The sequence below is a fragment of the Silene latifolia genome, chromosome Y (genome assembly GCF_048544455.1).
Source record: "Silene latifolia isolate original U9 population chromosome Y, ASM4854445v1, whole genome shotgun sequence".
Lineage (NCBI taxonomy): Eukaryota > Viridiplantae > Streptophyta > Magnoliopsida > Caryophyllales > Caryophyllaceae > Silene > Silene latifolia.
In genome coordinates, this window is record NC_133538.1 from 39,353,795 (window position 1) to 39,367,142 (window position 13,348).

Sequence of the window (13,348 nt, forward strand, 5' to 3'; positions counted from 1 at the left end):
GCGGCGAGTCCAATCACTCCACTAATTCGACTCGCCATTCTCTTTCTCCTTCCGTCGGTTCTCTTCGTATTTGATCGATTCAATCGCTCTTCTTCATCTTCATTTATCGATCGACGTCGGGATTTAGTTGAAATAAGAGAATTCCAGAAAAAAGAATCGAAGATGTTTTGATTATTTTATCACTCAATTTACGGAGTTGTTATTTGAGAATTAGCTAGAAAGCCAATTTGCAAAATTAGTGCACTGTTGAACGCAAATAGGAAGAGAAAAAGGGGATAATTTTTTTGGGCAGAGAAAGTAAGTATGAATTGCAGATACGGGAGTAAGATGGAGTAGTGGACTGACTTTATTTTACTTTTAGATTGAATCCATCTTAGCCGTGTATTTTTTCTCATCTAGTGGTTCAGATTTTAAAGTACAAACATACAACTCACTATAAAAATCAAACTCACGACATCCTCGTGAGTTTGGTTCTTACGGTGAGTTGTGAGTTTGGAAAATCTCAGCCATTGGATGAGGGTAGATATACAGCTGAGATGAATATCAAAATAAAATAAGTCGGTCCTCATAAAACAAACTTTCGCAGTATCACTCATTCCCCCATTCAACTTTCTCTCTCCACTTCAACCACGGCAGCCAACCAAAATCAAAGCTCCAGCTCTGCCGTCGCCTTTCGTAGCCGTCAATCGCCACATCAATCTCGAGCGCGCTATTTATACTGTTAAAACTAAATACTTTTCAAAACTCCAAGCTCATCTCAATCTTCATCCATGGCTTCCGACTCGTCCGAACAACAACAATAATCCTCACTTAACAACGACGATCCTTCTTATATAGATAAACCTTCTCAAAACGACGCCATCATCATTCACAAGACTAAAACTATTCAGTTCTTCGGTCGTTCTTGTCCTATCGTTCTTCAAAATGATAATGGCCATTGCCCTCTCCTCGCCATTTGTATGTTTCATTCCTCCCTTTTTATGTTTATTTCTGAATTATAAGTTCGATTTGTAAATGATTTGATTTTGTCGAGGTGTTAACCTAATTTTGATTTAATTTGTTCGATTTCTTTGTCATTTCTTTGTCACAACATGTTTCTATTTTATTTCAGATTGTTCTTGCTCATCCTGCTTTTATTTGACTGCTCCGACTGCTTTAATGTTGAGACTTGTTAATGACTGCTATATACAAAAGAAATAGGCTCTACTAGCAGCTGTCTACAGCTATATCACCTGTGTCATCGAAAACTGTTAAAAGTAAACTGTTGAAATTACTTAGAATATAGACTTGTTTATGTTAACCCCATATTAACTAGGACGATTGCAGTTCAAGATATTTCTATTAACAGGATAGCTGAACGAAAACACCTTAATTATATTCGGAAAATTGTTGATCATAGAGGGAAGCTTCATTCTGATCAGAAAGGAGTCGAACAAATTATTTTGGCATGGATCCATTGTCCATGATAAAGTCCGTAAAATTGTGATCAGCAGTTGTTTTTTTGGTGAAAATAGATATGGGGAGCGCCCGAGAGCAGGGGATTTTGAGATTTATGCAGACAATGCAACCTTTGAAGATCCACTCATGTGTACTCATGGGTATTCATCTTCTTTGGACATTAGCTTTTATGTTGATATTTGAAGAATAGGCGGCATTGATTTATTTATACTCATAGCATCTCTATAAATAGTTTATTCTTTCAGTTAAATGGTATTCACTACTTGTGTTTCCATTCTTAGAACCCCTTTCTAGCTCAGTTTGCTCAAAATAAATGAATAGTTACTCGTTAATAAGATTTGATTTTGCATTTGAGTATGTGTGTTATTGCATGAATCACAGGGTGAAGCAAATCAAATCAGCCTTCTATACGATGCCTAAGGTGCGGTGCTACCTTCTCTACTACTCTTGCCTTCCCAATTTCGTTCTCCATGTATTCATCTTCTTTGGACATTAGCTTTTATGTTGATATTTGAAGAATAGGCGGCATTGATTTATTTATACTCATAGCATCTCTATAAATAGTTTATTCTTTCAGTTAAATGGTATTCACTACTTGTGTTTCCATTCTTAGAACCCCTTTCTAGCTCAGTTTGCTCAAAATAAATGAATAGTTACTCGTTAATAAGATTTGATTTTGCATTTGAGTATGTGTGTTATTGCATGAATCACAGGGTGAAGCAAATCAAATCAGCCTTCTATACGATGCCTAAGGTGCGGTGCTACCTTCTCTACTACTCTTGCCTTCCCTATTTCGTTCTCCATATTTGTTGAACCACCACTTTTTTGGCTATTCAATTTTGTAAATTATGTCACTAATTTCAACTTATTCCTGAACAAAAGGAACATATGTATTACATTCATGAATGTTTAGGCTCATGTAGTCACGTCTTCTAGCACAATCGAGTGGTGTGATGTGCTGTGTGAGACATTGTACTCCATAGTTTCTAGGCTGGTATTAAAACTACGAGGCGTAGATCAGAATTAAGCATGTAAACTGTTGAAATTACTTAGAATATAGACTTGTTTATGTTAACCCATATTAACCAGGACGATTGCAGTTCAAGATATTTCTATTAACAGGATAGCTGAACGAAAACACCTTAATTATATTCGGAAAATTGTTGATCATAGAGGGAAGCTTCATTCTGTTCAGAAAGGAGTCGAAGAAATTCTTTCCTGGAATAAGTGTTTAGATGGGTTGTGATAACCAAGAGGCCTCAAACTCTGGTGTATGAATTAAAGAGGTCACGAGAAAGGGCAAAAAATTCTGTGATCGATATGCGAAAATGTTGTGTAAGTACTGCTCTTTATCTGATATGGGAAGAGAACAATAGAAGATTGTTCCGTGACTCTATACGTCTCTATACGTACGACAATTTTGTATACTGACTGTGATCGAAACTAGTGATATTCTAATCGCTTCACTTTTGACGAAAATCCAGTGAAGAAGTTTCTGAAGACTGGGTGAAATCAATAACATTCAGAAAACATATTACAATTCCAAATTAGTCAAGGGTGTGTACATGTCAGCACTTACCTAGGCAAGGGTGAATTTTTGACCATCCTATTAATTAACATTTCACTTTTTGAATCGGTCTTCAAAATCAATTATAAATACGGAGTATAGATTAGCAATTAATAAGCAATGCACTGTAAAACAATTTTTGACCATCCTATTAGTTGACATCCTTAATGCAGTTCACCGAAAATTTTGTATCACTCCTGTAGGCCATAAATGACGCATTTTTACTGCTCGATAGATACACACTAGTAAGGGGAAACAAGAGATTTATACACTTGAATGAGTCTGTGTATTGACTGAACTGTTTTCTTTTTAAATTGTGCCACTCTTTGAAAGTTTGGGCAGAGATCAGCACGTAGATTTCTTGTTTTTCTTTGTTATCTTTCCCTCTTGTATCAACAATACTAACAATACTACCAGAATAACAGCACAATAACACGTGGTAAAAAAAGAGTGAAAAAAATTAAAAGTAGTAAAAACAAAATCAAAGTGACACCGGAATAACATAACAATAACACCAGAATAACAGCACAATAACACGTGTTAAAAAAGAGTAAAAATATCAAAGTAGTAAACAAATCAAAGTAACATCGGATTAACATCACAATAACACCAGAATAACAAGGACACCAAAATAACAGCACAATAACATGTGGTAAAAAAAGGGTAAAAAAATCAAAGTAGTAAAAAAATCTAAGTGACACCGGAATAACATCACAATAACACCAAAATAACAGCACAATAACATGTGGTAGAAAAAAGTAAAAAAATCAAAAGTAGTAAAAAAAATCAAAGTGACACTGAAATAACATCACAATAACACCAGAATAACAGTACAATAACATGCGGTAAAAAAAGTAAAAAAATCAAAGTAGTAAAAAAAATCAAAAGTGAAACCGGAATATCACAATAGTAGCAAAATAATAGTAGAATAACAGCACAATAACACGTGGTAAAAAAAAATCAAATTCGTAAAAAAAATTAAAGTGACAGCAGAATAACATCACAATAACAGCGGAGTAAAAATAACAGCACAATAACACGTGGTAAAAAAAGAAAAAAAATCAAAGTCGTAAAAAAATCAAAGTAACAGCAGAATAACATCACAATAACAAATGGAATAACAATAACAAAGACAATAACATGTGGTAAAAAAAAAGAGAAAAAAAAAATCAAAGTCGTTAAAAAATCAAGTTAAAATAAAGCACAATAACAGCATAATAACACGAGGTAAAAAAATAAGAGTGAAAAAAATTCAAGCAAAAAAAAATTTGGTACAAAAAGAAAAATAAAAAAAGGTAACATAATGAGAAAATTAGAGAAAACATAAGAGAAAAAAAAAATCAAAGTTGTAAAAAAAAGCATAATAACACGAGGTAAAAAAAAAGAGATAAAAAAATTAAAGTAAAAAAAAAAAGTAGCACTAGAAAAAAGAGAAAATAAACTAAATAACAATGCTTTTATATGACAACTAAGATTAATCTTGGCCACTCATCTCTAATTTAATCTAATGGTTGAGATTGCCCCAACTCACAACTCACCATAAGAACCAAAATCACAAAATCCAATCTCTCTCTCTCTCTCTCTCTCTCTCTATATATATATATATATATATATATATATATATATATATATATATATATATATATATATATATATATATATATATATATATATATATATATATATATATATATATATATATATATATATATATATATATATAGGTGAGATCCTAAGTGAGAACCACGACCACTCGGTGAAAACGGTGAGAACGTCTTTATTCAACTTCTTAACTATCATACACTCCATTTAATAAACAAAAATGATAAACCAAACATCTCGCAAACCCCATCACAAACACCAACCTCCCTTAACCTCTCTAACATCCCAGACTCCGGTGACTACTCCCTGATCATTTGGCGCCGGTGGGCACCACCATAAAGACGCCGGTGGTACGAACTGAAGACGGAGTTGCATCACCGACGACCATCGTCGACCAACTCAGAGATTGCGCAGGAACTCAGTAGTCATTCTTTACCTACTGACGCCGACATCAAAGATCTGGTAACCACCACCAACATCCACTCCGACAACCCCTCGACCTCTTCTCCCACCACACCATCTCCCTTAAATTTACCACATCATCGTCCTATCTCAGGTAAATAATTACCATCTCGAAGCAAGATCGGCGCGCGCTAATTTACTTCTTCAATAAAAGCTTCTATGCTCAATAAACTTTAATTCATAAAAAAAAAACCAGATCAAAAACTTAAATTAATCACTAAAAGTGATAAAATTGCTAGAAAATCGTCAATCACATACAAATAATCTACACTAATTTTTGTTGTATATACACTACTATTTGATGTATCTAGCCACTATTTTAATGTATCTTAACATATATACACACAATTAGTTATTAGGCACATCAAAATTAGATTTAGATACATCAATATATAAACTAGATGCATCAATGTATTTCAGATCTACGTTCTGTGTTACCAGAGATATGCATCTCTTCGTCGTCGGACTTAGTGTCGCCATCGTCTGTGTGGTGGAAGTAGACAAGCTGTGGTGGTGAACTTTCGTGGTTAGTGCGGTCGCCGACGACGTGCTGTTGAACCTTCGGTGGTCTCGAAACAGCTTGGTGGTGTGGTGGAGTGGTGGTTATTGTGGTGTTGTCAATGGTTCATGTTTAGGGATCATGATATTCGTGAATCAGTGATGCGTTAGTAGTGATGAATGGCTGAAGTTTGGGGGACGTCAATGACAGAGAATTTTTAATTCATGATTGTGTTTGTATGAGGTAGAATATTGGCCGCTGATTCTTTTAATCCTATGGTTAGAGTGCGTTCTCACTGTTCTCACCGAGTGTTCGTTCTCACCCGATCCTAAATCTATATATATATATATATATATATATATATATATATATATATATATATATATATATATATATATATATATATATATATATATATATATACTCCTCCGTACCGTACGGACCAATGGTAACACTTACCTAATACTACGTACCACACACCAATGGTAACATTTCTTATTTGGCCCACAACATTACCAAATTATCCTTATACCCATTTGATATTTACATAAAATGCCACTACATACCCCACCTACCAACTCACAATTAAACCCACAATTACATACCCCACCTATTTTCTTCCCTCTTTACCCCTTCTTTTATCCTCTTTTCTTAAAAACCCCATTTTTTACCACGTTACCATTTGTATAGTACGGAGGGAGTATATATATAGTCAAGATCCGGTGAGAACTCCTAAATATTTAAGGATTGAGGATTTGTGAATACAATATCACAAGTTCTGCAATAAAATATCACGAAAAATCAGACCTTTGTCAAAAAAAAAAAAAAAAGAATTTTTTGAATTTTTTTTTTTTTTTTTTGCACAGTGTTTTTTTTGTGTGTGATATTTTATCGAATAACTGTGCTATTGTATTGAAGAGCCTCGATATTGTAACGCAATCCTCAATCCTCAAAAAGATAGTGTATCCTCACATGATCTCATTCCTATATATATATATATATATATATATATATATATATATATATATATATATATATATATATATATATATATATATATATAGGTCGGGATCCTATGAGAACCTATACTATAATGAGAACCATGAGAACTAATAGAACATTAAGGACCACTGGATCATATCACGATCTAGTGACTAGGATTAGTCAAGTGTTTGTATAATTAGGATCAGAGAAAATTTTAGATGCTCTCCATTATCGCAAACTACACGCTTCTCTCTCCCCTCTTTCGACCAGTGCGCATCTCGAGTTTCGCCATTGCTGACCACTGCGCTTCTCCAGTTTCTCCATTGTCGACCCGTGTTCCTCCAATTTCTCCGTTGATGATCGCCGCGTTTCTCCTTCTTTGCTGTCATTAACACCGAAATACTCCTCCTTTAGCACCATTGACACAGGTAAATTTCAGGTCCAAATTTATTCAACTTTGTGCGCTAAGAGATAAATTTCCGGCATTATTGCAGTATCACAATGATTTTATGCCAAATTTCTTTGATTGTTTTGATATTAGCCTAAACTGATGCGATGTTGATTTATTTTGACTGATATGCAGTAAATTAGGGTTCATAAACAATAAAATCTGAATATTAGACCTTATTTTAATATTATTTGTAATTATTAGCCCTCTGAATTTTTACGAAATTCTGTATGTTTGCGGTGTTTTTACGAAATTCTGTAAATATTGTAGGTTTAATTAGCACTTGTACACTTGTACTTTTTTCTGTGTCAAAAGATGCTTAAAACTCCATTCTGTAATTTGTATGTAGTAGATTTTACCATCCTTTTCTCATGGAAGATTATTTTAGTTGGTTGGTTGTTAACCTTGTTCCTCAATCTCATGATTTCATTTACTGATCACTGAATGTGTTGTTTGATGTTTTCTTCAGCTTTGAGATTCTAATGCGGAAACAACCACACCCCAGTGAGGTTCTAGTAAAGAAATGTCAAGATGTAACTAGACGCTTGGAAGAGGGACTTTTTAAGTCAGCTACATCAAAGGTATACCAGTATACCACTCTCATGTTATCCTGAAATATCTATTTGTTGTTTCTTCTGATCAAATTTGCCTTCATTCAATGTGGGTTGTTCTGAGGATGCTTTGGGTTGGCTGATTCAGAGTTTGAGATAATATCAGTGTGTGCATAGAATGTACGGGAAGACATTAACTTGTTATTAACTGTTGATCCTCACTTTATTTTGCTCTGAATTTTGCATACACGTTTCCAAAAAGTGCTTCCTCTGAATGCTAGAACTGTACCGGGAGCAGAGAATAACAGGCCCTATTCCAATATGGGAAGCATTAATCCCGAAAACCCTCAATAAAACTTATCAACCTGAACCCATTCCGGAAACCTATAGCTCCGAGCCTTCTCCAATTTTTAGGACAACATTTACTCTTAAAGTGTCTATATTGAAACTAAAAAATGATTTTCACATGATGAATACCTGCCAACAGTTGATGATCACCACTGTCCTACCATGGCTAATACTACTGTCTTGCCACTTATGCCACCTGGTTTTCGGGAATAGCAAAATCAGTAGCTTCAAGTGCTTTGACGGAGAAGGAAAATCCCTCCTCCAGTTCAAAAATGGCATCGCACTAGATCATTGTGGACTGATCGATTCTTGGAGGGACGACGGCGATTGCTGTCAGTGGCATGAAGTCCATTGCAGTAACTATACAGGTCATGTTACTATGCTCCGCCTTCAAAGTTCTGATCCTAATCGTTGTATAGAAGGTATATTGAGTCCTTCCCTTCTCGAGTTAAAGTATTTGAGACACTTGGACCTAGGCTTCAATTATTTTACTCCGCCTATTCCTAGTTTCCTAGGTTCACTCACAAACCTAGAGTATCTTAATTTAGGATATGCCTTTGAGACTACACAAATTAATATTATGATTATTTCTGGAAATGATTTGAAGTGGCTTTCGCATCTGCGGATGTTGAGGTACCTTGACTTGAGCGGTAATTTTCTTGTCATATTTTACATATTCGAATGAAGTTAAGATCCACTGAACTTTGCTTTCTTTCGAGTTACGCTGGAAAAAAAAAGTATTTCTTCTAACAGAACGTTAAAACTGCTTACATTGATAGGAATGCAAAAACTATTGCAATAGTCCGAAGGGGGTTACTAGGCTGCAAAAAAGAAGCACATTATGAAGTTACTACGCTGCAAAATAGGATGCATATTTTACTTATTTAGAAAGCCAATTAGCTCAAACGGCAGAGCATTGTGCAATGCACAAGATGTGGGTTCAATTCCCACATTGGCTAGCAAATACCGGTGTTTCTTTTACATTCTTTTACATTGTAATTGCCAAGGACTGGTAGTTTCTATGCATAAGCCTAAAATGCCTTGAAAAGGCCGATAAATATATTAAATCTCCTTCACAGACATTTTCCTTATTTCATGCACATAAAACCTTATTTCATGCACATAGAACCTTATTTCATGCACATATAATCAAAATTAATGTCCTTACCCAACAGTAATTAGTAATATAATATAACCAACTGGTGCAACTGAAGAACTTTTTAATGCACATAGAACCTTATTTCATGCATATAGAACCTTATTTCATACACTTATAATCTTATTTCATACCCATTAAAATTAATGTCCCTAACCAATTGTAATTAGTATCATAATAAGAACTTTTTCATGCACATATAACCTTATTTCATGCACATAGAACCTTATTTCATGCACATATAATGAAAATTAATGTCCTTAACCAACAATAATTAGTAACATAATATAACCAACTAGTGCAACTGAAGAACTTTTTAATGCACATAAAATCTTATTTCATGCATATAGAACCTTATTTCATGCACTTATAATCTTATTTCACGGCCATGTAAAATTAATGTCCTTAACCAACAGTAATTAGTATCATAATAAGAGCTTTTTCATGCACATAGAACCTTATTTCATGAACATATAACACTTATTTCATGCATGTACACCTGACAGCTATCCTAAAATCACGGGATTTTTTATTTATTTGGTTATATGGGATTCGAACCCATACCTTTGTGCAAAATAAGCACATCGCTCTACCATTGAGCTAATAACCTTTACAATACGCTATAAACAGGGGCGAACCCAGAGATCTAAATATGGGGTAGCGAAAAAATATACATCATAATCGTACAAAAAAAAAAAAAAAGAAAAATCATACCACGAGGTAATAAATATAAGTCATATGTTTCAAATTACAAACTTAACGCGAAAATATTAATCTAGTCGTAACCTACGAGTTCTCATATTTTGAAAATTGTTTACGAGTTCTTCGCTAGTAACCTTACAAAATAAATCTCTCTCTATAAAGGTAACTAAATTATCATTCAGGAAATCATCTCCCATGCTATTGCGAACTTTATTCTTTATATATGTCATTGCCGAAAAAGCTCTTTCCACACTTGTTGTCGCCACAGGAAGAACCAATACAAGTTTTAAGAGCAAATACACCTTCATGTGTACCAAATGTTTCTTTGTCTCAACAAGCTTCATGGAAAGATCGTTTAGACTCTCTAAATTCCAAAATCTATCATCATTTTTAACATCTTCAACAAAGTTTCCAAGTTCATATTCAAAGTGTAGCAAATCAGCACTTGAAAATTCACACGGATAGAAGGTAGCAAGTTGAAGCAAATGACGGATATTAAATGAAGAAAATCGATCTCTAGGATTGAAGCAAGACATATAGGTAAGTAAATCTTTGCTTCTCTCGCTAAATCGATCATCAATTTCGCTCCATATTTGATCAATCAAGCTCAAAAACACTTCGATTCTAAAATGAGTAAGATTATCCACTTCTTTCTTTCCACGCCTGCGTCTCCCCGGAACCACATACATATCACTCATAACAGGAACACAAATTTCATTCTTTTGACAAAATAACGTCACCTTTTCCATGTGAGCAGTCCACCCATCTTCTCTAATCTTTTGTAAATTCTTTTGTGTCACATCAACAAGAGACACAACATTCACGATATCTTGATCTTTCTTTTGTAAAGCTTTGTTCAATGCATTAGTAATCCCAAAAATAGTAATCATCAATTATCCAATAAAAACATAATCAAATGTTCGCATGGTAAATGCAAGACTCTCCACCTTTACTAACTCACTTCCATCACAAAATTCACCAATCGCATCAAGAACTTTAAGAATGGCAGGAAATATATCAAACACGTGCAAAATGGTTTTAAAGTGAGATCCCCAACGAGTATCACCGGGCCTACTTAAACCTTTCTCTTGATTTAAGCCAGTTCCAGATTCAAGTTCACCAGCCTGTAATGCTTTTAAAACATTTTCAGCTTGTATTTCTCGGAGAATATCTTTACGTTTACACGAACTCCCAATCACATTAAGTAAAATGCCGAGTGAATCAAGAAGGACACTACAATAAGCATTTTTCTTAGCCACCGCAACAAGTGCTAACTGAAGTTGATGAGCAAAACAATGAACATAATAAGCAGAAGGAGTCTCCTCCATGATTAAGGTTTTAAGACCATTGATTGAACCTCTCATATTACTAGCACCATCATAACCTTGACCTCTAACACTAGAAAGAGTAAGAGAGTTTGCATGTAACACCTTTTCAATTGCAGCTTTAAGGGTTACAGAAGTAGTATTACCCACATGTACAACACCCAAAAGTCTTTCTTTTACCGCCCCTGTTTTAGCAACATACCGCAAACAAAGAGCCATTTATCCTTTTCTTTACTATACTCCAACCAAGGCTTAAACTTATCAAACCACGCAACAACAAAGTTACGTTTTGTCTTTGGAAATTTGTGATCACGAGGTTGACATGGTCCTCTTCGAACATACTCTCTTCTTATTATATCACGGTCATTTATGTGAAAATCTGTTAACTTTCTCCTCAACCCAGGATCGTGTGGAAGAGAAATAACATCCAAATCAGTTAACCTATCTAAAATTGGCTCTTTAAAAAGATTTGAACTAGTACCCATTTCAGTTTCGCCATCGTGGGGCTCTTCAACTTCGGTTTCACGTTCGTCTAATGGATTTGAACTTTGGTGATTTTGTGCTTCATCAATACGATGTCTTTTCGGGAAAAAATTCGTAATAGGTGTCGTTATAATTCTCTTCATTCTGAAAATTTAATCATAAATTATTCAAGCAACCAAATACTAGAGTATATAGGAACATTATATACTAATGTTTAAGTGTTAAAGTATATATCCAAACTTAAAAAAAAAAAAAAAAAAAAAAAAAAAAAAAAATTATCGTCCCAGCTCCCAACTCCCTCTGACTCCCTCTGTTGCCTTTTAATTCCCAATAAAAGACTTTGCGTGTATTGCTTCTACACACTACACGCACACGACACACCTACAATTCCTACAAAGCTTTAGTTTTTTATCTTCTTCATCAATTTAGTTCACTCTTATCTCTCTTATTTAATTAAGATCTCAATTTATTCAATAATTTCAATTCACTATTCCGTCTTTCTCAATCTATTTTGCTATTAAACTCACCAAATTATTTCCCAAATTACCGATTAAATATTAATCATCCATCATAATTTACAAATTGGATCTAATTCATCATCCAAGAGTTCAATTACGGAGTATAAGAAATTATCACATTCATGATTCATCAATATCAATCAATAATTTTAATATTACTGCTCAAATCACAAGATTATTAGCTTAAAAGAGTTTATGATTACCTTATAGAAAGGGAATAAGCTCAAGATCGATTGACAGTCCTTAATGGCAGAATACCAGTTTCCCAAATTATCGATTTGACGGCGCGATTCGAGAAGGACGCTGAAAAAGATCCGGCAAGTATACAACTAGCAGTTAGTTTTTTTTTTTTTTTTTGTGAGAACAACCCAGTACGTTTTTATAGGAATTAGGATTTGGAATTTTTTTCTATATGATTTAGTTTATTTAGGAAACACCTATTTTTTAGGGGATTAACTTCTATATTAATAAGTTATTGTATAATTAATCATAGAGTATATTATATTTAATGGGGTAGCAAAACTTAATTTTCTCAAAAAAAAATTGTTGAATGGGGTAGCAGCTGCTACCCCCTGCTACTGCGTAGGTTCGCCCCTGGCTATAAATAAGTTAAGTAGTCAAGTAACCATATCACTATATCAGTATGATGAAAAGGCATCAGAGTATCATATATTTCTACACAAACAAAATGATAATAATACACAAATAAAGTTTCCTCCACTTATTTTCCCTGAGTGAGAATGTACACAAGGTATAGCTATCCCTACAAAAGCAGTATCCTTAGTTGCGCAGTTGTGTATGTGTGGCCTGCATCAACCGATGTGTCGAAAAAACCATTCTTCATGTCAAGAATATAGTTATGATACGTCTAAAACCTCAAATTCTTGCACCTGACCCATGAAAGATACATATCTTATCTTTTTATGTCTAATCATGTTCTAATATTAAAGACACAAGAAAGTGAGAAACTGCCAATAACTATGAAGAATACAGACATTCAACTACTCTCAAGCTGTCTTCTTGTCCGAAAACCACAAACTCAACTCTCAAGCATTAGTCTAGGAATGCCCCACTCCTGAATCTCACTCAATAAGAACTGCAATTCATTGCTTCAGACACAGGGAAACAATGCAGCAGTACCACCATCAAACTCGAGCTCGATCCGAATGTACGATCGTGACGACACCAAAGAAAACTCCTGGCAAGCTTATGATTCCTACCAAAGGCTACACAATGGCTCAAAAC

The 13,348-nt window shown here is 34.3% G+C and overlaps 3 long non-coding RNA genes across 3 annotated transcripts; 2 read left to right on the forward strand and 1 right to left on the reverse strand.

Moving 5' to 3' along the window:
* The first annotated feature begins 596 nt into the window (after window positions 1-596).
* Window positions 597-1,924, forward strand: LOC141626969 (uncharacterized). Its single transcript, XR_012536533.1, has 3 exons — window positions 597-957; window positions 1,515-1,598; window positions 1,840-1,924. It is a non-coding gene; the product is annotated as an uncharacterized LOC141626969 (long non-coding RNA).
* Window positions 1,925-4,776: 2,852 nt separating this feature from the next.
* LOC141633729 (uncharacterized) lies at window positions 4,777-5,879 on the forward strand. Its single transcript, XR_012538505.1, has 2 exons — window positions 4,777-5,183; window positions 5,510-5,879. It is a non-coding gene; the product is annotated as an uncharacterized LOC141633729 (long non-coding RNA).
* A 3,893-nt stretch (window positions 5,880-9,772) lies between these two features.
* LOC141626300 (uncharacterized) lies at window positions 9,773-12,468 on the reverse strand. The gene is made up of 2 exons (XR_012535905.1): window positions 12,307-12,468; window positions 9,773-10,901 (listed from the first exon to the last, which is right to left on the reverse strand). It is a non-coding gene; the product is annotated as an uncharacterized LOC141626300 (long non-coding RNA).
* Between the last annotated feature and the right edge of the window lie 880 nt (window positions 12,469-13,348).